At 40.1% G+C, this 27,058-nt stretch overlaps 1 protein-coding gene across 2 annotated transcripts in view; it reads right to left on the reverse strand.

Annotated features, from left to right (window-relative positions):
• LOC107391140 (prickle-like protein 2) overlaps positions 1-26,765 on the reverse strand; it is a 50,388-nt gene extending 23,623 nt beyond the window's left edge. For both annotated transcript variants that reach the window (XM_015968245.3, XM_015968244.3), the window contains exon 1: positions 26,627-26,765. The gene's annotated coding sequence lies outside the window, so the exon portion shown is untranslated. The remainder of the gene's footprint in view (positions 1-26,626) is intronic.
• Positions 26,766-27,058: the final 293 nt, after the last annotated feature.

Here is a 27,058-nt window from a genome sequence, read left to right on the forward strand (position 1 = left end):
TAATTCAAAAAAAGGCAACAGAACTTTGTGTCGTTTGAATCTGTCTTGGTTCTCAGCTGATGAGCGTTCACAGTTTGATGATTAAACTGATTTGCGTTGCCATCCATTTATAAATTTTGGTTTCATCAGGCGACGCTGGCACCCTTCATGCTGGCACCCAGTGTTACATGGAACTAATTTGATGGCTCATCTCCTTCCCCACTTACATAACCAACTGATATAATCAATTTTACAGAACCAGAGATGGATGAAATCTGGTACCATCCTCTTCACCTCGGCCAGTTCCCTGATGCAAATGACTTTCAAATGGCTCAGCAGGTTTTGGCCCTCTGGGCCCAGAGTGTTTAATGACTCACCCAGAAACCAACAGCAAAGAGGCAAATGGAATGGTTTACAATGATGGACGAAACTCTTTCTGAAATCAGCCACACTGAACTGTCATGTGGTTAACTTGTAAAAATGTTCATTCACACAGATCACTGGTGAGAGAAATACAGCTCTGTTGACAGGACTGAAACAGCAACACACTTCTCTGAAGCCTCTCTGTGGGATGAACAGCCACATCAAATATCAACCCTTAGCCTCTTTCCCCTCCCCTGCTGACCTCACAGTTATGTCTGATTAGCAATAAAGACTGAGGCCTAGTCCACACGTAGCCGTTTTTTTTTAAAACGAATATCCGCCCCCCCAAAAACTTGCATCCACACCACCTCGTTTTAAAAAAATAACTCTGTCCACACGTACCCGGATAAATACGTTGTTAAGGACATGCCAGACCTGTAGGCGGCAGTACTTCCCCCGTTCTTAACCTCGTCCTTCGTCTGTGGTCTTCCGCAAGGAGCAGTAATTCCGCTTGCAAAAACAAACAAGCAAAAAGCGCTTGGACGATTGATAAAGCGAGCGCAGCTCTGAGGGCATCCATGCTGTCGGCTAGTGTAAACACAGGTCGCACACGTGATGTCAGCATTTTTTTGTCGCAGAAAGTGACGTTGCGGACCTTAAAACTCCGGTTTTGTCTGTCCACACGCAAAACGGAGAAAATGCAGATCTTCACTTTGGCCGGAGTTTTAAAAAAGATCCGTTTTCGTGTGAAAAAACTCTGTTTTCGTGTGGATGACAGGCCAAAACGTAGAAAATATCTACGTTTTGGCAGATCCCTGGCTACGTGTGGACAGGGCCTTATACACACAGACATTTGCCTGCACACATTCATGGTTTTCAAACACAAAGTCCTGACCAACCCTCAGGGAAGGCTCAGCTGGTGGCTCAAGGTGACTAACAGATTTCTATACTCCAACAATGTTTTGTCTAAATTTATGATCAATTCAAGTGCGTATGAACCAGTTTTGCTCTACTGGTTTCCGTTCTCTGTCTTGTCCTAGGACCATGGTTATCTGCTCTTGCCTCTTTGCAAGAACTACTTCCTCTGCTTTGCCTCTAACCCCACCCTTGATGGATATCTGATGACATATGTATATATATATGTATATATATATATATATATATATATATATATATATATATATATATATATATATATATATATATATATATACATATATATATGTATATATATATATATATGTGTGTGTGTGTGTATATGAGTCTCCCACAGAAACCTACACAGGTAATTATTATACATTTGTGTTTCAAGCCATCATCATACAATTTTATTCATCAAATATTTTTGTTTCTGAGTTCTGCGGCAGAGTAGAGAGACGAAGCAGGAACCCATGGGCAAATTTTTAAACATGGTAATAAATATTTTAAACCCCACCTGTCAGGTGTATTCCTGCCCTCCTGAATCATTTAAAAAACAAAACAACCAGCTATAGGTGTCAAATCTGGCAGAAATTACAGAAAAAATTGTGCGCACAAAAAGTGGACAATATGAGATTTGTAATTATTTAAAAATTAAATTTGAGATCTGCAAATGTTCTCAAGACCCTCTGTCTGAAGTTTTATCAGCCACAGCAGGGTCCTGACCCTAGAACCAGTGCAGCAAAATATTTATTAAATGTTATCTCTGCAAACAAACAAAGATATTCAGGTGTAGCAATTAATTTATAATTGGAAAAATATCCTTTTAACCCCGACAAGCTCCAGAAGGAAATATGTGTGTGTGGTTATCAGCTCTCCTGGAAATTATTATTATTCAGGACACCAAATGAAATATGCTGCAATGCTAAACACAGCTAATTAATTGTTCTGATTGGCTGTCAATACACCATCCTTACATAACTCTTCATTTCCATGGCAAACTGTGTATTTTTATGGGTAGTACCAATCAGCTCATAATCCAGTTATGAGGATTAAATTCTTACTGCAGCTTATTTGGATCAGGACTAACAAGAAATTAATTGAAAAGGGGCTGACCCTATAGGAATAAAATCTCTGCAGTTCAGCTGGCAGAACAGAGCGAGGAAAGCTCACAGAAAGTGACAACACTGGTGATGTAATTTGGAACATAACACACACACACACACACACACACACACACACTGAAACTTGTCGTCTACATTACGCACACAGCGTTATCATCACAAGCTGCAAGGACATAATTTCCATGTGCTGATCCCAAATGTATGGGCAACCAGACCCAGAGGCTTAAATCAGACCAATTAAAGCACACACACACACACACACACACACACACACACACACACACACACACACACACACACACACACACACACACACACGCACGCACGCACGCACGCACGCACGCACGCACGCACGCACACACACACACACACACACACACACACACACACACACACACACACACACACACCACTACTCATGTCCCTGATGTGATAATTGCTGGAGGTGTGTTCCTGAAATCCAAAGTAGGACTGTCTTACCTACAGATGCACAAATTTCCACAAAGACCTGAAAAGCTACAATTAAAGCGTGACACATTTCTGCTCCTCTCCCACTGTGTGTGGGATGGCCTGAAATAGAATTGCAGGGTTTCAACGAGCAAATCGCGCTCTACGGTGCCGCACATGCAGGCTCCATCCTGCAACCCGAGAAGCGACGTGGATGGGCTGTTTTCAAGCTCAGCCATCTTTGTGGGAATTTTATCAAAATGATCGGGTGCAATCAGGTGGGAACATGGCAACGAGCATGACACAGATGATCTGGAATGGCAGCACAAGCATTCAAACATGAGGCAGAGCAGTCTCCTGACCGAGGCTGTGACCTGTGTGGCTGCTGGTGATTCATGAACGGAGGCTAATTCCTGTTGTGTTACGCCTTTTGCATCATTTGCCCGAGGGCTTCACTCTTCACAGCTGGCACCGTTATTAATCCTTGGAGAATTAGCTGCTGGGGTGCAGGGTACATGTGTGCTATTTCTGTGCAGGCGTGGATTTATTTGCCTGAGAACTTGTGTGTATGTTAATGTGGCTGTGAGAGTGTGAGAGGTAGAGAAGGAACATGAGAGAAAAGAGTCTGTTGCTATGCATTTTTAGACGTCCTCCCACTGGTCTCTTCACATGGAACATCTCGGCAGAGAGGAGATAAACACAGATAACAGAGATTTTCTTTTATTTTTTCGGGTGCACCAACATTTTTGCAATAAAAGCCTTGAAAGTGGAACATGAATGGGTTGGGCACAGATCAGACAGGCTTTTATGCTGCAAGGAGAAAGGGCTTGAGCCTCCTTATTGCTTCTTGTTTAGCCATAGACCTTCATCATTTTGATGGATTCCTGGTTGATGAGAGCAGAGGGGAAGTCATCAGAGCATTTTATTGTTCTATCAGTGCCTTATGTTGTTCCGATGGTACTGAAGACTCATGTAGTGAGTTTTTATGTGACTTCAGTGGTGAAATGATCTCTGTCCTTTTTCTACCAATCGAAAAAGTCTGTTAGATTTTTCAGGGAGAAAGTTATGTTGAATACATAGTTCAGATCTTTTGAAGACAGTTTTGAAAACAGTTAATCCTTTGATGCATAATGGTCACTACAGTGGACAGGTACTCAAAGTTGTAATTTTTATTTATTTTTTTGCTATTAAGCACAGCTGTTGAAGACTTTATTGCATTTGAGCCCCTCCATTTGGACTTCAGTAAGTCAAGCCAACAGATGTTCAGAATGCACGCTGTCCACTGAGGTGGACATGTAATTACATATTTGTAATTATGAAATGTAAAAAAAAAAAATTGTTGAAATTTCTTTCATTCACACCTAAAGATGAATGAAAATAATTGTTAAAAAATCGTGGTTGAAGATTTCACAATCCATGCATCAAAGGGTTAAAGCTGCAATATGTATGATTTATTTTTAGAAATCTGTAGAAGTGATTGTCTCATCATGTATTATGAAGTCAGGTATATGTCTTTTTTTATTTTTGTTGTTGCTGAGCCCGCCCCTGTTCCGTAGAGCTCCATGCAACATCATCGGAGCACCGGTCAGCATTAACCAATAGTGTTAGACTACTGCCTACTTACAGACGTCAATCACAGAGCGTGCTCGAGCATTTGAGGACGTACCTCAATTGATGCAGAGTTGGCGACCTTACTCATGGACAAATAAGTCTTTAAAATATAAACATATGAAACTACAACATAACATGAGCATAAAAATTGTAAAACAGTGTGTTTTAGCTCTGTTTTGCCAGCTAGAGGCGCGCATTTGTAAAAGAGAGGCATTGCTTTTGGACGTTAATACAGAAGCATGCACACACACACACTTCAAACTTAAGAAAACCCTAAATTATAAGACAAGATAAAAACATACAAGATAAAAGTAAGTCAAAACCCTTAAACAGAAAAACAAAGGACTGTTCTCATTTAAAATATGTACATGTTTGTGCTGCTTCATGTTATAAAACCCTTTCTACAAAATAATCATTTGATGTAAAATGTTTTAGAAGTTTGCAGTTAAAAAAATCATAATGTTCTTATGAACCAGTTTACAATTTCTGAGTTTAGAAAGAGTTTAGGAAGACAAAATGACTCTCTGTTTCTCCAAACTGAGGTTGTTCAAAGAGCTATACAACAGATTCACAACTTCTCCATTAAACTCCACCTTAAAAACTCTAAATGTTCACTTTAAAAGGTTTCCCACAAGTTTCCCAAGAATCCTGTAGCCATGTTTGTTAAGATGTGACATTGAATGACTTCATCTGTTTATTAGATGATTATTTGATCTGATTAGACTGTTTGTTGTTAAATTGACCAAAGATGTTTCATTAAGGCTGGATTGTGTGTTAAGGTAAGTGTGATAATTGTTTGATTTTAGGTTAGCTAACAATCGCAATGCCCACACATTTCATTCACCTGTTATATCATGAGAGTCCTTATGTTGAAACCAGACATTATTTTTTACAAATATATGAAATAGCTCAGCTATATTTTACACGTATAAATACTGTTGCTGTCACATTACCCATGAGGATTGTTGAACGTGTCACTAAGTGATGGAGAAAAACTTTCTTTTTATTCATCAAATGTAAAACTATAACTTTATTTCTATGTGTATCCTTTTTTCCATCATGTTTTGACCAAACGTCGTCCCTTCACACAATTTTTTGGCCCATCCTCCTCTTTTATTTTCTGTTTTAAATGAAATCATGGCTGACCTTGTGATAGTTCTCAGAAAAAAAGGCAAAAAATAAAGGTGCCAGATGGAAAAAGCTTGTTTAATGGGACCAATTTGTGATCATTTACCATTCAGCCAGGCTGAGACAGTTCTTGCTCCAGTCCCTGTTAAAATTAATTTCATTGTGTAACTTATAGTATTCTGACATCAGTTATTGTGCAGCCTGTGTCACTTCTAACCGGGGTTTCATCCAACACTGACAATGGCTCGGTTACATCATGACACTCCCAATGGGATGGATTATAAAGAAACTAATTTAGTTTTGTAATCAATACAGGAGGCTCCCTTTTCACTCACTCACTACTTTCCTTGCTGATAACTCGTCGGCTCGGTGTGGATCTCTCTCTCTCTCTCTCTCTCTCTCTCTCACTCTCTCTCTCTCTCTCTCTCTCTCTCTCTCTCTCTCTCTCTCTCTCTCTCTCTCTCTCTCTATAATATATGTATAGTATGTATTATGTATTATGTATATATTGTATGTATATATATATATAGTATGTATTATGTATTATATATGTATTGTATGTATATATATATATATATATATATATATATATATATATATATATATATATATATATATATATATATATATATATATATATATAAAAGGATGACCAATGTGCACAAATTTAGAATTTAAAAGATATTTTGATCTCCAAACCTAAGATGAGTCGTTGTAGTTGGTGTGATGCTCTTGACCCCTTCATCTTTGTGCCCGGGACAGAATGACATGACAGGGACTGAGTGGAGTCTCGCTGAATACACAGGTATCATTTTATGCTAATGTGTTCATTTTTTAATTGTTCTTTCTCACCAAACATGGAGTTTAATAAAACCAATCACCTCTACACCAAAGGTTAACAAAGAAGTAGCTCAGTTTTAACTTGGTCCAAAGTTAAAAGTGAGTCAAGAGACCAGCCACTGAAGGCATGATTCATGTGACACTCTCTGTCATCAGAACAAATAAACCTTTTCTTTGTGAAGGCAGTTGACACCGCCAACAATGGACCAGTAATGACTCATGCCAGAGTTGATCAAAAGCTAACAAAGACATATAAACTGACTGTGACAGTGTTAAATGAGCAGACAATGAGATGGGACATGTCGATCAGAACTCCAGCGCTACACTAAATAATGAACTATTGTGTATACAGGATTTTTACAGGTGTTTTCTCCTTACTGTGAATCATTTTTGTGAATCTGTGTCACACTCATGCTCAGGTTCACCCAGCTGTGACTCCCCAACTTTTTAAGTATATTAAATACGATTAAATATTTGATAAAGACATATGATGACCAAGATGGTAACATCTTTATTTAGAAACATAGTCAGTTAACTTAATCTGCATCTTTTGGGACTGCGGGGGAAGAAATAAGTGACACATCAACGAGAACATGCTAATTCTATGAAGAAAGGCTCCATTCAGGTGTTTAAACAATGACTTAGTTGCTTAAAAGCGATCTCACCATATAATTCACTGTTAAAAAACAAATATTTATGCAAAGCCTGTACTGATTTCAAAAAGTGGGAGTTCACTGTAAAAAGAAAAGCAACTGAGCTTAATTAAATAACTTCAGTTTTTAATAAGTTAATATTCAACTGATTTAATTAATTTTGACACTGCAGGTCTTAATGCTCAACTTCCTTTTTCTGAGATCTGGTTTTGTTTGAAGTGACAGTGTGTAGTTTCCGGGCACCAGGGGGCAGTATATACATTTATGGGTAGTTTTACACCATATTTCCGTGGCTATTGCTAGTTTAATAAACACTACGGTAAACGAGTGTAACCTCCTCAGACTTTGATGGTCCTTTCATGAATTCTATTGAGAGAAAGCAATGCCAATAATAGTTTTCAGGCGTTGTAGGTTTCGCATCCACCCGGGGTCCTGCGTCTGCTGATGATGACATCATACTACGGCAACACCACTCGGCCAAATTATATTGTATCTCTTTTTCGATTCTGCTCTTTCACGTTGCTTTTGGAAAGATTTTAGCAGTTTTGTTATTAAATTCATGTTTCTTACTACCGAAATGTTTTCTTTATAACTAATGTAATTGAACACCATATAGTCTTCGTTTTGTAAAGAGTGTGAAACTACATAAAACCAACATCAGACTGTGCCAGAAAGCACAACAGTTCTTATTTGTGAAAAAATTTAAATGTATTTGCAAAATTTGCAGCCCTTTCTGTTTGTATAAATGGGAAATTATGTATATTTTTTTAGTTATTATGTAAACAAATCTGCTAATTAAGTACTTCATTCAAAATGTTGTATACTTGTTATTTGTTCAAAAAGGCAATTAAAATTTTATGCCCCATTTCATCAAAATGAGAGCTTCTCAGGGTCTCCAATTATCATCTGATATGCTTGCCTTTATTTTACGCTTCCTTTGGCAAGACAAACGTATTTTCCCTTAAAATGATTTTATTTATTTATTATTATTAATTTTTTACTACAGCACTCAACCGCAAGGACTACAATTGCAAATTTTTCTGGACCAATCAAAATATTCAATCTTCAATGCGTTAACATAACTTTCATGAATGTGGTGTGACGTCATCAGAAGGCACAGGGCCCCGAACAGACTCGCGTAAAATTTATACTCCGCGTTGGTGCGGAGACACGCAACACCATTGTGCATCGGCGCAAGGGCTCTCTGACGGGCTCACAGAGCGTGACGGATGCTCAAAATTTTAAACACCCGTTGAAAGTGACAGAGACTGCAAGCTTGTGATTGGTCGGGAGATTGCTTCCCATATATTTGCCACCAGCACCGCCGTTGCTCCGTTAACAAGTATTTGGCAGCAGACCCAGAATAGATTGAAGAATGCATCTCAGAAAAAGTCAGAATATATGAAGGTTTATTCACCCGTGACTGACGGAGACAAAATACGGAGCAAACGTGGATGGAGTTGACGGGAAATGAGTGTCGTCCGCATGAAGAGGTGGAGGAGAATTAAGGACAAATTTGTTTGTGTTAAAATGTCTCAGAAATATATAAACACATCAGTAAATACGCTATGGTGAACAGGATACATGAGTGGTATGGTGGCAGGACACCACAGAAAAGCGCTACGCCCTCTGTTGTCATGGCGGGGAATTGCTTTGCAACGCTCCGCTGCCTTTGCTGATGTTTGCATGTGAAACCTTTCTGACACTCCCTGTGCATCTCTTCGTTATGGAGTTCATAGAGAAGTGTAAGTCAGGCTCAATAAGGAGTCCTCCAGAGACTTAGACCTGCACCCTATGTATTTTAGACTCTATTTTTATACTTATATGTCCCAAAATCATACGACTGGAAGTCATTTCATACATTTTCAACAACATTTTGAAGGATATTTGCAGAGATTAAAGGTGCAAACTAAACATTGCCAATTTAAGGGTTGGTTAATTTCATTTAATTTACAGTCTGTGGCCCTTTTTGTTCTTGTTCCCAAACTCCTGTTAACATTAATCTACATTATAGTTTGAAATGTTCTCTTTCCCTTTTTTAAAACGTGTGCCATCAAAAGTCATTTATGAAATGTGTGGACCGAATTTTCTTTATGATTTTTATTTTATGCTGTCTGCTCATTTTGATGGCATTTCCCTGGTAGTGCCAGTTTAGTTGACCTTTGATGCTGGCAGTGATTTGTTGAGGTAAATCCATCCATCCCGTTTATTCATCCATCAAATTTCTTTCACCCACCAGGTCTTAATGACAGAGTCCACACCATTCCTCCTTCAGATCAACTTTATTTTACATCGTACTTCAGGTCTTCCAATTCGATCTGTATTGTTCTTTAGGTTTTAGTAAATATATTTTTAGGAGCATCACAAAACTCTGAAATCTCTTTTCACCATCTTTTGTTAGACAAATACATCAAAATGTCTCAGAAATCAGCAGATGACGCTAAAGTGGCTACATTTACCTTTTATTTTCTGACATGACAGTCAGACGTCGGAAACATCTCTCAGAGTTGATCAAGACAAATGTGAGCTTTTCTCTTCGAGGCTGAATGAAGACTGCTGTTAGAGTCAGTTGATGGCTGTGACAGAACCAACAAAAGGTGCAAAAATACACTTTTCAGTGGGAGTGCAAATGTGATTTGTAAGCCTAAAAGCTATTTCAGGAAAAAAGCTCAAGCTGAAGACATTATCAAAAAACATAATTAGCTAATGAGAAAAGAGCTCAGAAGCCATTAAGAGGCAAGTTTCTGCAGCTGAAGGGCAATGGCAAGATGTCGCACCCAAATGGGTTACAGAGCAGCGGGGCAGACAGCCTGTGTGTGTGTGTGTGTGTGTGTGTGTGTGTGTGTGTGTGTGTGTGTGTGTGTGTGTGTGTGTGAGTGATGGACTGAGACAGGGTTGAATAACAGCAAAAACTGAGACCATCATTTTTTTGATACAAGCTACTCCTAAGCTGGATGGAATAATTATCATATGAGGCAGCTTGATAGAAAGCAGATGAGTGAATGGTGTTGAGAGTAAAACAAGATAGAAAGTGAATTAGAGGTTACATAGAGCCACATGAAACAATTAAATAAAGACGAGGACACTGGGGGACTGAAGAAAGAAATCTCAAGTCCCAAATGAACTAAAAATGAAGATAAAACAGCTTGACTGCGGGCAAAGCTAGTTTTAAAACGTTCAGTCTCTCTAGGGCAAAAGCGTTTGGTCTGATTATTTCAGTCAATACAAACTCTACATGTTCCTGGCATTGATTATAGACACAGATGTGGCTGCCTTGTTAAAACAATTGACAAACTAAAATAATTTTTTTCTCCTATCAGCCCTTAAAGGTGACAAAGAATCCAAACCAACATGTTCTTGATGTTTGTGAATGAAGACAGCTTGGGTGGTCAAAAGTAGCATGCCAAAAAGTCAAAACTGTGTGTGACATACTTTTTCTGTAAATTAGAAAGTTTAAAAATGCAAGAGAAAAACTTCTTTCCTGAGAAATCTCATAAAAACATCTTAATGCTGAGCCCTTCCTCCTCCGATCAGCAGTGTCTGAGGCCTTCTGGTTTAAACTAACCAATCAGCAAGCAGCTCATTAGCATATTCATGTCCTGGTCAAGTGAGAGGGGTAAACAGCTCTTTTCGCAGCATTTTTTTTTTTTTGCTTCTTAGAGATTCAAAGCAGTGTTTAAGATTGCTGATAAACTGCATTCTTTGTCCCCTTTAATAGATTTTGACCATTTTGTTCTTGTCCAAAGTAAATAAATCTAGTGTAGCATCATTTCAGGAAAGCTCATAACGCTACACAAAATGAAGTGCTTGGTATACTTTGTTGAATTAATAAGTGCTATTTAATTATGCTTGCTAAAGGAGTGAGAGGTACTCAGATACTCTAAAGCTATTACTGATGATAGGTTCTTGCATGAGCAGCATGCTACTGAGGCCGTGCATGACTGTTCTGCAGCTGGAAACACTGTAGCTGTAAGCTCAGGTTCATTTGATCTCCCTGGATGGTCATGTAAAAAAAAAACCTGCTTAAACTTTCCTGCTTTTGTGACTTAGGCAGCAGATCCAAGATCAGGGATGCCGTCAACACAATCAGAAACTTTTAGAGAAGCATTTGTGAACTTGGCAGGGAGCTTAGAAAGTAAACAAATGCAAATCAAAAGAAGGGGGGACAATTTGTCGTGCCGTAGGAGTGACCAGCAGGACTGGATGCATTCAGTTTCAAATCAAATCAGGCATCCTGTGGAGGACAAAACACCTACAGCGTTCAGAGACAGTGTCAAAAACCTGTAGCCTGGTGAACTAGACCAAATCTTGCTTAGCAAAGTTTGCATATATATATATATATATATATATATATATATATATATATATATATATATATATATATATATGTATAAATATGTATATATAATACATTTATTTAGTCTGGCTTGCCAGGCTAAAAAACCTCAACTATAGGTGAAAATCTCATGTTTTCATTTCTATTCTACCTTGAGATAGGTATTTTGTCATTTGTAACTAAGCAAGAATAAAAATTTTGATGGTATCTAGATAATGCATAAACAGTAAGATGAAGTTTGATTTTGAACAATGTTTCCATCAAGGGGTTTGTCCCCTAAATTAGGTCATATACAGTTGTGTGTGATCGTTTGGGCAGCCTTGTAATCTTCATGGTTTTCCAGCATGAATAGATGGTTGTTACAATAACATTTTATTTAGATATATCGTATAGGAGACACACACAGTGATATTTGAGAAGTGTTTAATAATTGTTTAAACAAAATTAGGTTGGTGCATAAATTTGTGCACCACAAAAATAAAATGAACTCTGTATTTAGTAGGTCCTCCGTTTGCAGAAATAACAGCCTCTAAACACTTCCTACAGCTTCTAATGAGAGTTTGGATTCTGGCTGAAGGTATTTTGGACCATTCTTCTTTACAAACCATCTCTGGTTCATTCAGGTCTGATGACTTCTGAGCATGGACAGCTCACTTTAACTCACACCACAGATTTTCAACAATATTAAGGTCTGAGGACTGAGATGGCAATTCCAGAATGTTCTACTTGTTCTTCTGCATGAATGTCTCAGTAGATTTTTAGCAGTGTTTAGGGTCATTGTCTTGTTGAAAGATCCAGCCCCAGTGCAGCTTCAGCTTTGTCTCTAATTCCGAGACATTGGTCTCCAGAATCTGCTGATGGTGAGTGGAATCCAGGCGTCCCTCACCTTTAACATGATTCCCAGTCCCTGCACTGACCACACAGCCCACAGCATGATGGAACCACCACCATGTTTTAGTAGGTAGCAGGTGTTTTACTTGGAATGCTGTGTTCTTTTTCTTCCATGCATAACACCCCTTGTTATGCCCAAATAACTTAGTCTCATCGGTCTACAGCACCTCATTCCAACATGAAGCTGGCTTGTCCAAATGTGCTTTAGCAAACCTCAGGCAGCTGGTTGTGCTGTGGGTGGAGAAAAGGCTTCCTCTGCATCACTCTCACATGCAGCATCTCCTTGTGTAAAGTGCGCTGAATAGTTGAACGATGCACAGAGACTCCATGCGCAGCAAGATGATGTTGTAGGTCTTTGGTGCTGGTTTGTGGGTTGACTTTGACTTTGCTTCTGTTTATCTGAAGTTTTTCTTAATCTGCCACTTAGAGCCTCAACTTGAACTGTGGGTTAGGGTTTGTGATCTTCCATTTCCTCAACACGTTCCTTACTGTGAAAAGAGTCAGCTGAAATATACGAGGCTGATTTCTGGATCCTTCCCCTAACCCATGAGGGTGAACAACCCATGCTGCTACTCTTCAGAGAATATTCAAAGAGAAGGGAAACTTACATTTGGCCTTTCTCATAACTGGAATCACCTGTGTAAGAAGGTCAAGGGTCACTGAGCTTACCAAACCAATTTTGAGTAACAATAATTAGTTTTAAAGGTTTTGGAATCAATAAAATGACAACCGTGCTGTAATTTATGCAACTGTATAATTTTGTTTAAAGAATTATTGCACACTTTATGTAAGTCACATACATTTTGTTTCTCTTCTCAAATATCACTGTGTGTTTTTTTTAAACACAGAAAGGTTTTATTTACCTGCAACATTTCGTTTGCGGCTGCAAACTTCGTCAGGCAGTGTGTAAAAGACTGAAACCTATGCTTTTTTAAAAAAAATCAAATAACAGTCCTAATTAGCTATGCTCGCCTGGGTCCAGATGTTGAATCTCTGCAGTCAACCAATTAAATGAAATCCATGTTGTGATTAATGAAGATTATTGACCTGCAGCTTTACGGATCGGACTAATGTCCTTCTTAATCTATTGATGAATGACGTTAATATTATGATTAGTCAGAACTTGTTTTTTGACTTGTTTTAAACACTTCTCATCTGCTTGGCTTAACACCTAAAACCAGCACCTGCTTTAATGTCAAGCAGTCCTAATGTTTTGACAGGTGTTTAGTGATTAATTGGAGAAAAAGGAAACACCTTTTCCCTGCACAAATCAGTCGGACCGAAGCCAGAAACAGAATCTTAGTTAACAATTATGTTACATAGAATTTCACCAATGCTTTATCTTCAAGTCTTTTGTTAGGAGCTGATTAATCCACCATGAGACTTTATTCATTTAAAACAAAAATATACATTTTTAATATGGAATTAATTCCTGAAAGCTGACCTTGAGCTTTGATAAAATCAAATCTCTTTCATTTAGGGATCTTGAGATCTTCCCTTGTGGAAATTACTGCACAAACCTTTCAGACCATGTAAAAGACATCACTTATTACAGCCACTTCAACATGGCCTTTATAATTAACCATTTGGAAGCAGTGAAACAGTGCAGTGGAGGTAAAAGGCAACAACGGCTGTGTATGAACTGCGAGAGCAACAGAAAGTCATAGTGAAGCCAGTGTGTAGGCTGTGAGCACCTCTCTGAAGCCCAGAGGGAACAGCCGAGGCCTGCAGTGGAAACGCTGCTTGTACGCCATGGAAAGAACCAGTGGATTAACAGTGATGATATTCAGCTTGGTAAGGGACTGATGAGAGAGACAGGTGGTGCAGAAATAGAGAGGATAGTTTGGGAGTATTGAGGTGTGTGTATGTTTTGGTTTTCACGATGGAAGTGTAATAGTTAACAGCTTTGTCTTTATCATGTTCTAAGCTCGTCTGAGCTGCTTAGAGTGAAACAGATTTTTTATTCTGTAAAGTAATTCCCTTTAGCTTTGTGGAAATGCCAGATTTACACGCAGGCGTTTTAGGGCGATGAGGTATTTTGCATTCAAATGAACAAAAGTCCATTTAAAATTAGTTTTGCTCACTTTAAATTACAAATAATTGAAATTATACTATTTCCTTCTCTTTATAGAACTAGCTTTGACATTCAAATCAAAGATACTTTATTAATCCCAGAGGGAAATTAGAGTTTCAGTACACACAATTCAGAGATCAGACATACATGGGCAAGACACATGACAAGAATTGGTGACTGTGGTCATTCGCAACCATGAGTCGCGCTACCTTAATAGAGATAAGAGGGTTACACGAGGATTGGTTCAGGTGGAGGGGAAAAAAGGCACTTCAGGGTCACCCTCCCACCAGGAGGGCAGCTTTGCTCTGCAAAAAAACACCTCAAACATATATGCAACAGACTTCAGACAACACAACATAAGTGTCCACTAGGTGGGGTGGTGAGTTGGGACCATCCCCACTTCAGTTCCTGCAGCCACAATAAGCAGCGCATGTCACCTCAGTGTGGATAGGAGGAGGAGCATTGAGGGTTGGCCAAGTCTAAGCATTGCTTTTACTGCACAGACTAGCTGTTAGCTCATCAGTCCTGCTGGATGCTATTGTATTAAAAAGAAGCTGATAATTATTTATATTTTTGAAAATGAAAAACACTCTAAAATGTCCCAAAATATTCTAGGTTGTAATTATTTTCCAAAAATGAGCTGGTTGACCACCTAAATATGAGTTCATATTATGAGAACCAAACTAAATAAAATATTTTCCTAATGACTTTAACTTGTGGTAAAAACTCCGTTGGATGGGTGACTTTATTTAAGTTCATGTTATTGTCTTTAAAGTGTTTTCCCTGGAGATAGGGGGCAGTACATACCTAAATCATTGTGAGCAACCTATATTTTTGTGTTGAATAAGACCTACCAACGGATGGCCGTTAGGGTCAAAAATCTCTGGAAGCACAATTTTTGAATGAATATTTAGTCAGATCACTTTGTCTCCAGCAGAATGACAAGCACGTCAGACTCCCTTTCATCACTGGCAACAAGCGAAGAGGTAAAACAACAACATTCATGAATGGCAAAAGATTTGTGACCGCTTGTTACAAATCAGAAAATGCGTTATGTCCTCACGGGACATGACATCTAATATGGCGTCGCCTAGAGACTTAGACCCATGTAGTAACAATGGTGGCACAGAAGTTAAGTGCTCGCCCCGTAAGGAAGGTTGCAGGTTCGAGCCCTGCTCAGTCTATCACTGTTGTTGTGTCCTTGGTCAAGACACTTAACCCCCTTGCCTGCTGGTGGTGGTTGGAGGGACAGGTGGCGCCAGTGCTCAGCAGCCTTGCCTTTGTCTGTGTGCCCCAGGGCAGCTGTGGCTACATCGTAGCTCATCCCCACCAGTGTGTGAATGTGTGTGTGAATGGGTGAATGACTGATTGTGCTGTAAAGTGCCTTAGGGGGTTCCAGGACTCTAGAAGGTGCTATGTCAAATACAGGCCATTTACCATTTCATTTATGTATCTTAGACTCAATTTTTATGGTTAAATGTTCCAAAGCTGCCAACCTTTTTTAATCACCGGGCATCAATTAATTCATTTTCAAAAACACTTTGATGGATATTTCCAAAGTTAAGTGGTAAAACATACACATAGTCTCTCTATTCATTTTTATAATTATAGACAGGTCATCCACCTCCCCCAGTTACCAGTTCATTATGAGACCAACTCAAACACCAAGGATCTTCCATATTCTGCATATCATGACCAGTATAGCATGCACTCTATCAACTACTAGACCAGTACTCAGCTGGATGTAAAATTTAACTAACTATTCATTCATCATTTCTTTGACAAGCACTAATTAATAAAATCTGGCTCAGATGAAAGAGGGGCAAACAATGTACATGCACCTGTAATTTCATACAGCAAATAAACTTTTATTAGCTGCAATGATTTTATCATGAGTTTATGTGATGGTTACCTGAGGTAAATAATTAGACCCAAAAGTTCATGGTCTCATCTTGGATGAAATCTGCTCTCTGTATGTCTCTGTGGTTTATTCTATTTAACACAAAGAAATTTGCTCCATCGTTGTAACTTCTGGTGGATTTGGACACCAAACGAAATTTTTGGGTGTTGATCATACATTCTTCTTACTTATGTAAGTCATTTATTTTAATGGAGCTATGGGTACAAAAATATCATTGCAGGTGTGTGGTCTTATAATTAACAATAAGATCATTAATCCACCTGTTAATGTGGCATGACAGATGACTAAATCCTGTACACATCTTCGGTGCGTGTGTCGGCAAGCAGTGGAGTCTATTGTTGATTTCAAATGAAGGGTCTGGCCTGTTGGGTTGTTATCACAAAACGGATAAATGACATTTAATTTGAATCTATTTGATCCTTTAGATAAAAATAAGAAAACCTCCCACAGAGCTTTCTAGTCGTGCAAACTTTCATGAAAACTGCACAGAAACCAACATGGCCTTGCAATATATACAAAACAAAAGTAACAAAAACAGAAAAAACAAAAATAAATCCAAACCCTTTAAGAAAAATACATAATTTGTCTTTTATCAATAATATTAAATCCAAGTTATTCCTTTTCCTGTTTTGCTTATGAGAAGAAGATAAACACAATTACTGATTCTACATTATTTGGTTCTTTATCAGCAACACAAAGAAAACAACATTCTGTACCTATTTGCAAGAATCAACTGGAATAATTTTTGCAAAACTAATGCAGTGAAACCAAATGTTTCTGTTTCCAGTTGCTCGGTGCTATCATAATCAATAAGGCATGAATGCATGACTGATTTAATGTGTCCGTCTCAGAGTTTGTGCCTTGTGCTAGCTTTTGGGAGTATGAAAATGCGTTCTCAGAGGCTCCTAATGATGCCATTAGAGTGAAGATGGAGTGAGCATTAAACCTTGGGGCTCAGCAGCTACGCAGATGATTCCCCAAGAGTTCACTTTCCTCATATTCATCACTCAGTCAGGCCAGACTAGCACCCCAGCCAACAATGCCAACACAAGCAGCAGCATTTCAATCATGCTGTCTCTGTCCCCTGGCAATAATCCATACACCTGCACCGTGACTACAGCCTCCATTTGTACCTGATTCTCTCTGTGGCTTGTAATTTCAGGGAAACGGTCTTTCTCTGACTAAGCGTAAAAGTGCAAATTTTTCTACCTTAGTGATCCCTGTTGTAAGCTATTCAGCACTTTCTGGGATAGAAAAAGATTAGCTAGAAACTGCTGAGACGCACACCGCCATGACACAGAGAGGACAACTGTGGTAAATAAACTTTAAACCACAAGCTTAAAAAATCTCTGCGTTCTCTTTTCATCTGACAAAAAGTGAAAAGTCTTGGACTGAACAGTGCAGGAAAACAAACCCCTAAATTAACCAGAAATATTAAAATCTGACGAATAGTTCAGAAATGTCGGGATGTGGCTGATTTTCATCCCAAACAGGATCACGATGTAGCTTTACTTTCTCTTTCAATAAGCTGTAATGAGCAAGGTAACGATTGGTTTATTCTAACCAATTAAAGGACTTTAATACAGCACTTGGGGGGGTGTTAGTCATCAGACAGCATCGAGCCACAGGGAGTAATCCTGGATCCGCTTCAAGGGGAGCTTGATTGTGGTAACGAGTGATTGTAGGATAAATATTCACCTTTCACTCCATGTAGAAATCAAATCAAGCAGCCTGAACCTCATACATGAAATAAATCATGATTCCCCTATGTTTTCACAGTGACTTTCACTTTTTGCTTCTATTCAGCAAAAATGTACCTCTTTTCACTTTCAAAATAGATGCAGCAGAGATTGTATAGATTAGAACATTTCAGTGGCGAGTCCAGGCTTTTTAAAATGGGGTGGCCCGGGTGGGGCACTTGTTTATGCAGCTATGGTTATGCTTCTTCTGTTTTTGGTGGTTTTTGGTTTCTAGTGAATTTGTTAGCTCCACATTGTGCCATGACCATTTTTCTCTCCTCCTCCTAGTTGTCAGCAAGTCACTTCTTGGTTCATGACCACCACAAACGGGACTTTCCTACTATTTAGATCAATATACCATACCATACCATACCATACCATACCATACCATACCATACCATACCATACCATATGTCTGCTAAATACATAAACATAAACATAAACATACCATACCATAGTTTATTTATATAGCACGTTTAAAACGCAGCATGGGAGCTGCCCAAAGTGCTGCACAGGCTAAAACAAAACACGACCATTCTAAGGAACTAAACAGAGGATAAATATACCAGTCAAAGCAGATAAAACATGATGAATACTAAGAACACATTAAAACACTAAAACGAGTCACTGTCTAAAAGCCAAATCGTAAAAGTGGGTCTTTAAACGAGATTTAAAAACCACCAGTGATGGAGCCTGCCGAACTCCAATGGGCAACAAGTTCCACAGCTTTGTGAATATGAAGAAAAATTATTAACAATAATAATATTAATTGTTCTGTAGGCCTAGGTCTAGAAACCAATGTTAAAGGTACATGCTTCCAAATACTGTTTTGGGGTACTTAAGTCTTTTATGGACAATAGAATGTAGCAGCTGGTGTGGCCAATCAGATTCCATGGCATGTGCTACCCCAGGCCACTCCCTGGACACGTTCCTGGTTCATTTAAACACCTTTCAGATGATGCTGTGTGATGTCATCATTACCCAAAAGACTCATTTTATGGCTTAAGCTACAACACAGATTTATTTTAGTAGAAAAACTCTCAACAGCCCCTGAAACAGATTACGTCTTCAGAGGGAGTACCGGTTCACACCTACATGCATAGAATAACTTCAAAATACTTTCACTGATGATCTTTTAGAGACAGTCTGGACTGAAGCAAGCACTGGCCAAGTCAAAGGTGAAAAAAAAACACAATTAGATGTGAACATAATAGACAATACTGTCATTCCTCCATAGAATAGCCTTCGAGTGTACTGTTTTGGTTGTGCAGCTTCATTTTTTTGTTTTTGTTTTTGAGTTTTCAAGGTTAAAAATGTTGCTTACCAGCACAAAACCTGCTGCAGTTTACACGTTTTGTAGAGATAAACATACCCATGACCCCTTAACACTTTTATGTAAGAGTTAATAGTTGAAAATTGGTCAACCCTCCATGATGCTGATTAGTTTTTCTGATTATAGATCGGGGCTAGTTTTTTGTGAGATGCTTCAGGGGTTTTTTCGAGAAATACCTCTAAAAATAGGCTTCTTGTTTCAGGTCATCAAAATGTATGAGAATAAAAATATCTCACAACAAATAAAAGTAGCAGATTACTTTATGGCAAAGAGAAAACATTAATTCTCATCCTGGTTAGCCTGCATATGGTAATTATGACCCTTTATGATGGACCATTTGAGTAATTTTTCAATGTGTTCAACACAGAAAACGTAAGTAAATTTTTTTTAATAGAGCACTCATCAGAGAAATATAACTACAAAGTGCTTCACAGGAAGCAAAAACAAAACTAATCATAAGGTCATAAAATCATAATGATCTTAAACAAATTAAAATCAGGAAAACAAAGTCATGAAGTTAATAAATGATCACAAATATCATACAACTAATGAAAGATGATTATGAATTTCAATCAATTAATCAATCAATCAATCAATCAATCAATCAGTCAATCAATCAATCAATACGACTTTTGTGTCACTTCAGCCATATACGGTTTGTACACAGTGAGGCGAAACAACGTTCCTCCAGGACCAAGGCGCTACATGCAACATAAATTTACAACATGAAATAACAGGGAAATCACTAAATTATCTAACTAAGGACAGAACAGACTGACCTAACATGACATGTCCTCTCTAAGTAAGTAGTACAAAGGAAAAAAAGAAAAAACCCCGTAAACATACTTAGTATGTAGGTGGTAAAGAATAATAAAAAATATACAAAGAAAAACATGAGTGTGTGTGTGTGTGTGTGTTTGTGTGCGTGCGTGTGTGTGTGTGTGTGAGCATGTGCGCATGCGCGCATTTATCAGTCCAGTCCCTTTATGTTGAGGAGACAAATGGCTTGTGGAAAGAAGCTGTTGCACAGTCTGGATGTGTGTGCCCGAATGCTTCGGTACCTTCTTCCAGATGGCAGGAGGTTGAAGAGTGTGTGAAAGGGGTGTGACCAATCAGCCACAATGCTGGTGGCTTTGCGGATGCAGCGTGTAGTGTAGATGTCCTTAATTGAGGGGAGAGAGACTCCGATGATCTTCTCTGCTGTTCCCACTATCCGCTGTAGTGTCTTGCGGTCAGAGATTGCACAGTTACCAAACCAGGCAGTGATACAGCTGCTCAGGATGCTCTCAATAGTTCCTCTATAGAAGGTAGTCAGGATCAGTGGTGAAAGCTGGGCCCTTCTCAGTCTTCTCAGAAAGAAGAGACGCTGTTGGGCTTTCTTGTGCAAGAAGCTGGTGTTGAGGGACCAGCTGAGGTCTTTGTCCAGGTGAACTCCCAGGAATTTGATGCTGTTGACGATCTCCACAGAGGAGCCGTTGATGCTCAGTGGTGAGTGGTCACCTCGTATCCTCCTAAAGTCAACAGCCATCTATTTTGTCTTGTCAACATTCAGAGACAGGTTGTTGTCCTTACACAGTTCGTTAGCCTCTGCACTTCCTCTTTGTACGCTGACTCGTCGTTCTTGCTAATGAGACCCACCACGGTTGTGTCATCCGCAAACTTAATAATATGATTTGAACTGTGCGTTGCTACACAGTCATGAGTCAGCAGTGTGAACAGCAGAGGACTGAGCACACAGCCTTGTGTGGCCCCCATGCTCAGTGTGGTGGTGCTGGAGGTGCAGTTCCCAATCCTTACTGACTGAGGCCTTCCAGTCAGAAAGTCCAGGATCCAGTTGCAGAGGGAGGTGTTCAGGCCCAACAGGCTCAGTTTTCAGATCAGTTGTTGGGGGATGATCGTGTTGAACGCTGAGCTGAAATCTATGTACAGCATCCGAACGTGTGTGTCCTTCTTGTCCAGATGTGTGAGGGCAAGATGGAGTGCAGTGGAGATGGCATCATCCGTTGAGCGGTTGCGGCGGTATGCAAATTGCAGTGGGTCCAGTGAGGGGGGCAGCAGGGTCTTGATGTGTGTCATGACAAGCCGCTCGAAGCACTTCATGATGGTAGGTGTGAGTGCAACAGGATGGTAGTCGTTGAGACAGGACACAGAAGACTTCTTGGGAACGAGGAAGATGGTAGTGGCCTTGAAGCACGTGGGAACGATGGCACTACTCAGAGAGATGTTGAAGATGTTGGTGAGAACGTCTGCCAGCTGTTCAGCACATTCCCTTAGCACTCTGCCTGGGATGTTGTCTGGACCAGCAGCTTTACGTGGATTGACTCTGCGTAGAGTTTTCCTCACCTCCGCTGCAGTGAGACACTGGCCGGTGTTGTCATCCTGTAGTTGATGATGGCTTGTAGGCCCTGCCACATTCGCCGTGTGTCGCCGCTGTCCATGAAGTGGTTGTGGATCCTCTGGGCGTGTGCGCGCTTTGCCTCTCTAATGGCCCGAGATAGTTCGGCTCTAGCTCTGCTAAGCGCCACCTTATCTCCCGCTTTGAAGGCAGAGTCTCTGGTCCTCAGAAGTGCACGCACTTCCGCAGTAATCCAAGGTTTCTGATTGGGTCGTGAAATGATGGTCTTGGAGACAGTGACGTCATCAGTGCATTTGATGATGTAGCTGGACACTGAGAACGTGTACTCCTCCAAGTCAGTAAAGTCGCCGTAAGTTGCAGCCTCCCTAAACATGTTCCAGTCAGTACTCTCAAAACAGTCTTGAAGAGCAGAGGTGGCTCCTGCTGGCCAGGTTTTCACCTGCTTCAGAACCGGTTTTGATCGCTTGACGAGTGGTCTGTATGCTGGAATTAGCATAACAGAGATGTGGTCTGAGTAGCCAAGGTGGGGGCGGGGCTCTGCCCGATATGCGCCGGGGATATTTGTGTAAACAAAATCCAGTGTGTTTTCCCCTCTCGTTGCAAAGTCCACATACTGATGGAATCTAGGAAGCACTGACTTGAGGTTTGCATGGTTAAAATCTCCAGCAACAATGAACAGTCCATCCAGGTGTTTGATTTGCAGTTCACTGATGTTTGTGTACAGTTCTCCCAACGTTTCCTTAGCATTCGCGCAAGGTGGAATGTACACTCCGACGATAAAAACAGTGGTGAATTCCTGTGGTAAATAAAAAGGTCTGCATCTAACAGTCACAAACTCCACCAGCGGTGAGCAATAGCCAGAAGCTAGCACAGAGTTCTTGCACCATTTCGCGTCGATGTAAATACACAATTTGACCTAAAAACAAAAGATTTATGTAAAAGCGGCTCTAAATAAGAGGGTCTTGTGATCATTCTGAAAGTCATCTGGTGTTGCAATATGAAATAAATAAATGTGAGAACATCTAAAGCTGCAATAAAGCACTGACGCATCTATAAAAAACAACGTAACATGCATCACATGACTTTTACATCTAATCCTTCCACATCCATTGCAGGGTGATGGGGTTGCAGCAAAATGACCGAGACTGAAAACGACATGAGAACTGATGAATAGAGCACATTAATTAATGTATATAATTAATTTTAGGAGGACAATGCCGTTTGAGATGGACCATCTTGTTTTTGAGCTGGTTTAATTTGTTGACTGTAGCCTTAGAGAATTTATGTATAAATTAAATATATATATACGTGCCTAAAAACCTTAAACAAATGCAGATTTCTAAACAGGTAGACGGACCTAAAAGTCCTCTGACACATAGATTAAGATAATAAAAACAAGAGATGTATTTAGACGGATAACATGCTGGATAAATCTAAGGCTTGAAACAGAATCCAGAACAGAAGGACAAGTTTTGGCACAAGTGTTGAAGATTTGGATGGTGAGGGAATAATGAGCATGAACAAATCTGAAGGGGCTTAGGTCAGTGACCAGTATTACAACAGAACAAAGACATCCTTGGCAAGAAACTGAGACAAAATCCCACCAGAGCTAAGAGGATCCAACTGCAGACGTTACTTTTTAAGTCTTTTTCTGTCACTTTGCTTCTCAGGCCCCTGCCTTCTGAATCAAGTGGGTTTAAAGGATGAGAAAGACGACTCTGCTACGCAAACAGTTACAAACACTTGTTTAACCCGTTTTTCCTGCTTGATTAATGAAAAACTGATAAAATGATGTGAAGACATTTGTTGATATTTAATTCAATGGAGGAAATTTCAACACATCTTGTTGGCCAACAACAAAACAAACATGATCAAATTAAATGAAGTATATTTTAACTGAATATAATAACAATAAAGGATATGGCAACATTTTCCATGGGTGAGACCATGGTATGGCTGTTTATCCTCCACTGTCCCATTTATTTGACCTTAGTTTAAGCTAGCTGGCAGGTTTCTGATTAAAGTCACCTTTAGTGTTAAAGCTGTGGTTTAAATACAAGTTTGTTGATCTACATGATCAAACATCAAACTCATATTTTTGTGGAAAAGGGAACTGATATAGTTACTGGAATCAAAGAGATTCAGAGTGACATATAACAGCCGTACATGCGTGCAGCAAGAGCCAATCAGGCATCAGCACACGCAGCTTCATACAGGATGTCAGACCTTCTGGCTCTACAGTCATTTGATGTGTGAAGGCAGCTTCTGCGTTGACTTCTTCTCTTAGATGACGGTGTGTGCTCTTTGTTCTAGCTGTGTCTTGTGACGGGTCTGCAGTGTGCTGTGTGAGTCTCGAGCTGCGTCACCGCTGACTGTAATGGCTGAACACTGCAGGGTGGAAAAAAAAACCCCCACTGCATCCTGCAAATTTTATTTGGAATTTACTTGATGGAAAACCTTTTAGCAACGATTTGATAAAAACATGAAACATCAATATTACATTTTACGGACTCCTAGTGGGGATCAGACAACCTAAGTGTTGCTGTTTTGCCTCCAAATAGTGAAACTAAAGTCTGTTTCCACCATTGATGTGACGAATGATGTGATCCTGTCTCTTCAAAGTGACAACATAATCATCTAAAGGTGGATTTCAATGAAGCACAACGATGTAAACATATGAGGACCTCACTAAGATTTCCTCACTCCTGTTTTAACTAATTATGGCGCAGCAGCAAAGGTTCTGCTGACTGCAATGCAACGCAGGTTTTTATTTTCTTATTCAGGAACTTTTCTAAAAAGGCTGCGCTTAAATGTGCTGTACAAACTATCGCTATGGCAACCAGAACATTCTGCAAAAACGCAACAAAATGGATAAAGGCACAACACAAAAAAAGAGCCAGTTCTCCTTAATTTATATCAAATTCCTGAAAGAAACATGTTGCATTCTCATTGGGAATTCACGGGAACAGGAAATTGGAAAGTTTCCTGTTCCCTCTCCTCACTGCACTCCATCGCTCCTCTTCTGTTTTATCAACCTTATGTAAGAGAAAGGTCACAGCATATCTATTATTAAATGACTCGGTCAGGTATATTGCATTATTGATTCGATCTGTACATCCTCCAAACACATAGGACGACTCGGCTTTTATGAGTTTAGGTAAAGATTAGTCGGCAATTGCCACAGGTTCACGTAATTACAAAGAGTGAGGTTTTCATAAATTTATCAGACAAATCTTCAAACACACACGTCACTGATGCTTTGATCTTTTACCTGTGGCTCCCTGTGAGCCATTGCTGGAGGAAGAACCAACTATGAATGGCAACGCAACTCCACGTATGCTCTCAGGTTGAACTGCACAAAACAGGCTTTGTGTGCTTGATGGAATTGTGTAACATCTAACTGAGCCACCTGAGCTGTCAGCATATCAGGGCCATAAAAGCAGCACAGAAGCAGAAATGTACTGTGAAAGCACCGCATGGGGCAGAGCAGCAAGAGCTCTGAGACACCCGCCCACCCTTCCTGAATCAGCCGTTTCTGTGGCGACCAGAGTGGAGAAGGGTGGGAGGGAGGTGCTCGGTGAAAGAGAAGAGACAAACATTTCAAAAACCTGGTGGGAGAAACATGGAGGGATTGGATGGGCTGATGGGAGGTGAGGGGAGGGGAGGAGGGAGCTACGCTGGAGGGTGGGTGATGGAGGGATGTGGCAGGGTCAACAGGGAGCTGGGGCTGATTCCTCGACATCGTAGTCAGTGACAGATTGACAGTCAAAGGCAAACAACAGCAGCTTCATGCTGAAGGACAAAATCACTAGGGGGACCACGGTCAGGGCTCAGGGGGTCCACACACAGACACAGTCTCCAGATGAAATCTCTTCCTGCTGTATGGTATTTAAAAACCTTTCAGATCAAACAGGATTCACATTTATCATGAGAGGTTGAAGGATTTCTACCCCAATGCCAGCTTCAAAAGTTAACCCAACAAGTGGTTGGACAGAGGAAAGAACTGTGCTGATTCTCAGTGGTAAACAAAGAGCTGCCATTAAACACAATGATATCCCAGGATGCACTGAGCCACAGGTGGTTCACACTAACATGGAGGAGAAGGTGCAGAGTCAGAGCTCAGATTTGTGTCGTTTTGAGAGAATGGCTTCCATAAACTCAAATCTACATAAAACATGATCAGCATTTGTCGGAGCTCTGATGGTTTTGACCTTGTGCCATTTTACTGTAATGACTCAAACAACAAATCAGGAATATTTCAGTAATTTTGCGCTGCAATCGTGTCACAACCCACAACAAACAAGAACAAATACAGCAGCTCTTTAGCTCAGCTGAGCTGAAAATGTCCCGTTAAGCTCAAGAAAAACAACCAGAGATGTAAAAGCCTGCAGATTTTCCAGACCATTGTCACTAAACTCCTCACAGATTCACTGCGGGCTGCGCAGCCTGCATTCCATCAGATAGTTTAGTCCGCCCTGAACGCAGCAGCATCTGAGATGTTAGTGTTGAGATTTTTTTATCTGCTTCTAAACAAAAACAAAGATTACAGTGGAAGAGCTTGAACCATCCACCCACTCTCTCTCTCTCTCTCTCTCTCTCTCTCTCCCCCCCCTCTCAGGGATGCATGGATTTACGCGTACTGAAGTTACATTATTGATCCTATCACCTGTACGTACTCAATGGTCTACATTATCATTCATGTGGTTAAATATTACATAAACACACCGATATATGTGTGAAAACACCAAATCTGTCACAACAATCTGTTAAAAATCACTCAGCTGTTTTAATTGCATCGATACATTCTGGCTGTAAATGTGATCACAAATATTCATCATTATACCGACAACCATGAAATAAACCACACCACTCGCAGGGAAGCATTGTGTCATGGTGAGGCTGATCACACTCACCTGTTTGTGTTGCTGTTTTCAGGCTCCGGATGAGCGAGAGGTGTGCAGAGACTGGGTCGACTTGCTCACGTTGGTACGTAGGAGAAGACTGACTGGCTCTGCTCTGCGCTGCACAGCTCACTCCTCTTCCCTCCGAGTGTCAGAGACAAACAGCAGCGCTCCCTCCCTGCCTCTAACACGCAGCAGCATGAGAGGGGAAGGCTGGGGACTGCAGACCCTGTGATCAACACAACTCTTTCGATCTCCCTCTCCTGCAGCCGGCGAGTCTTTCTTTAAGTGTGCCTTTGGGCAACGATGGCTGAGGAGATGAGGAGAACAACAGCATGTAGGTGTGGTGGACTCTCTTTTGTCAAGTATTTATGTTGTGCATTTGGGTGTGAGGGAATAGCGTGCACCAACAATAACACTGCGCACAAATGTGTGCAGGTGGCT

This window comes from Nothobranchius furzeri, chromosome 15, assembly GCF_043380555.1.
Source record: "Nothobranchius furzeri strain GRZ-AD chromosome 15, NfurGRZ-RIMD1, whole genome shotgun sequence".
NCBI classification, from domain to species: domain Eukaryota; kingdom Metazoa; phylum Chordata; class Actinopteri; order Cyprinodontiformes; family Nothobranchiidae; genus Nothobranchius; species Nothobranchius furzeri.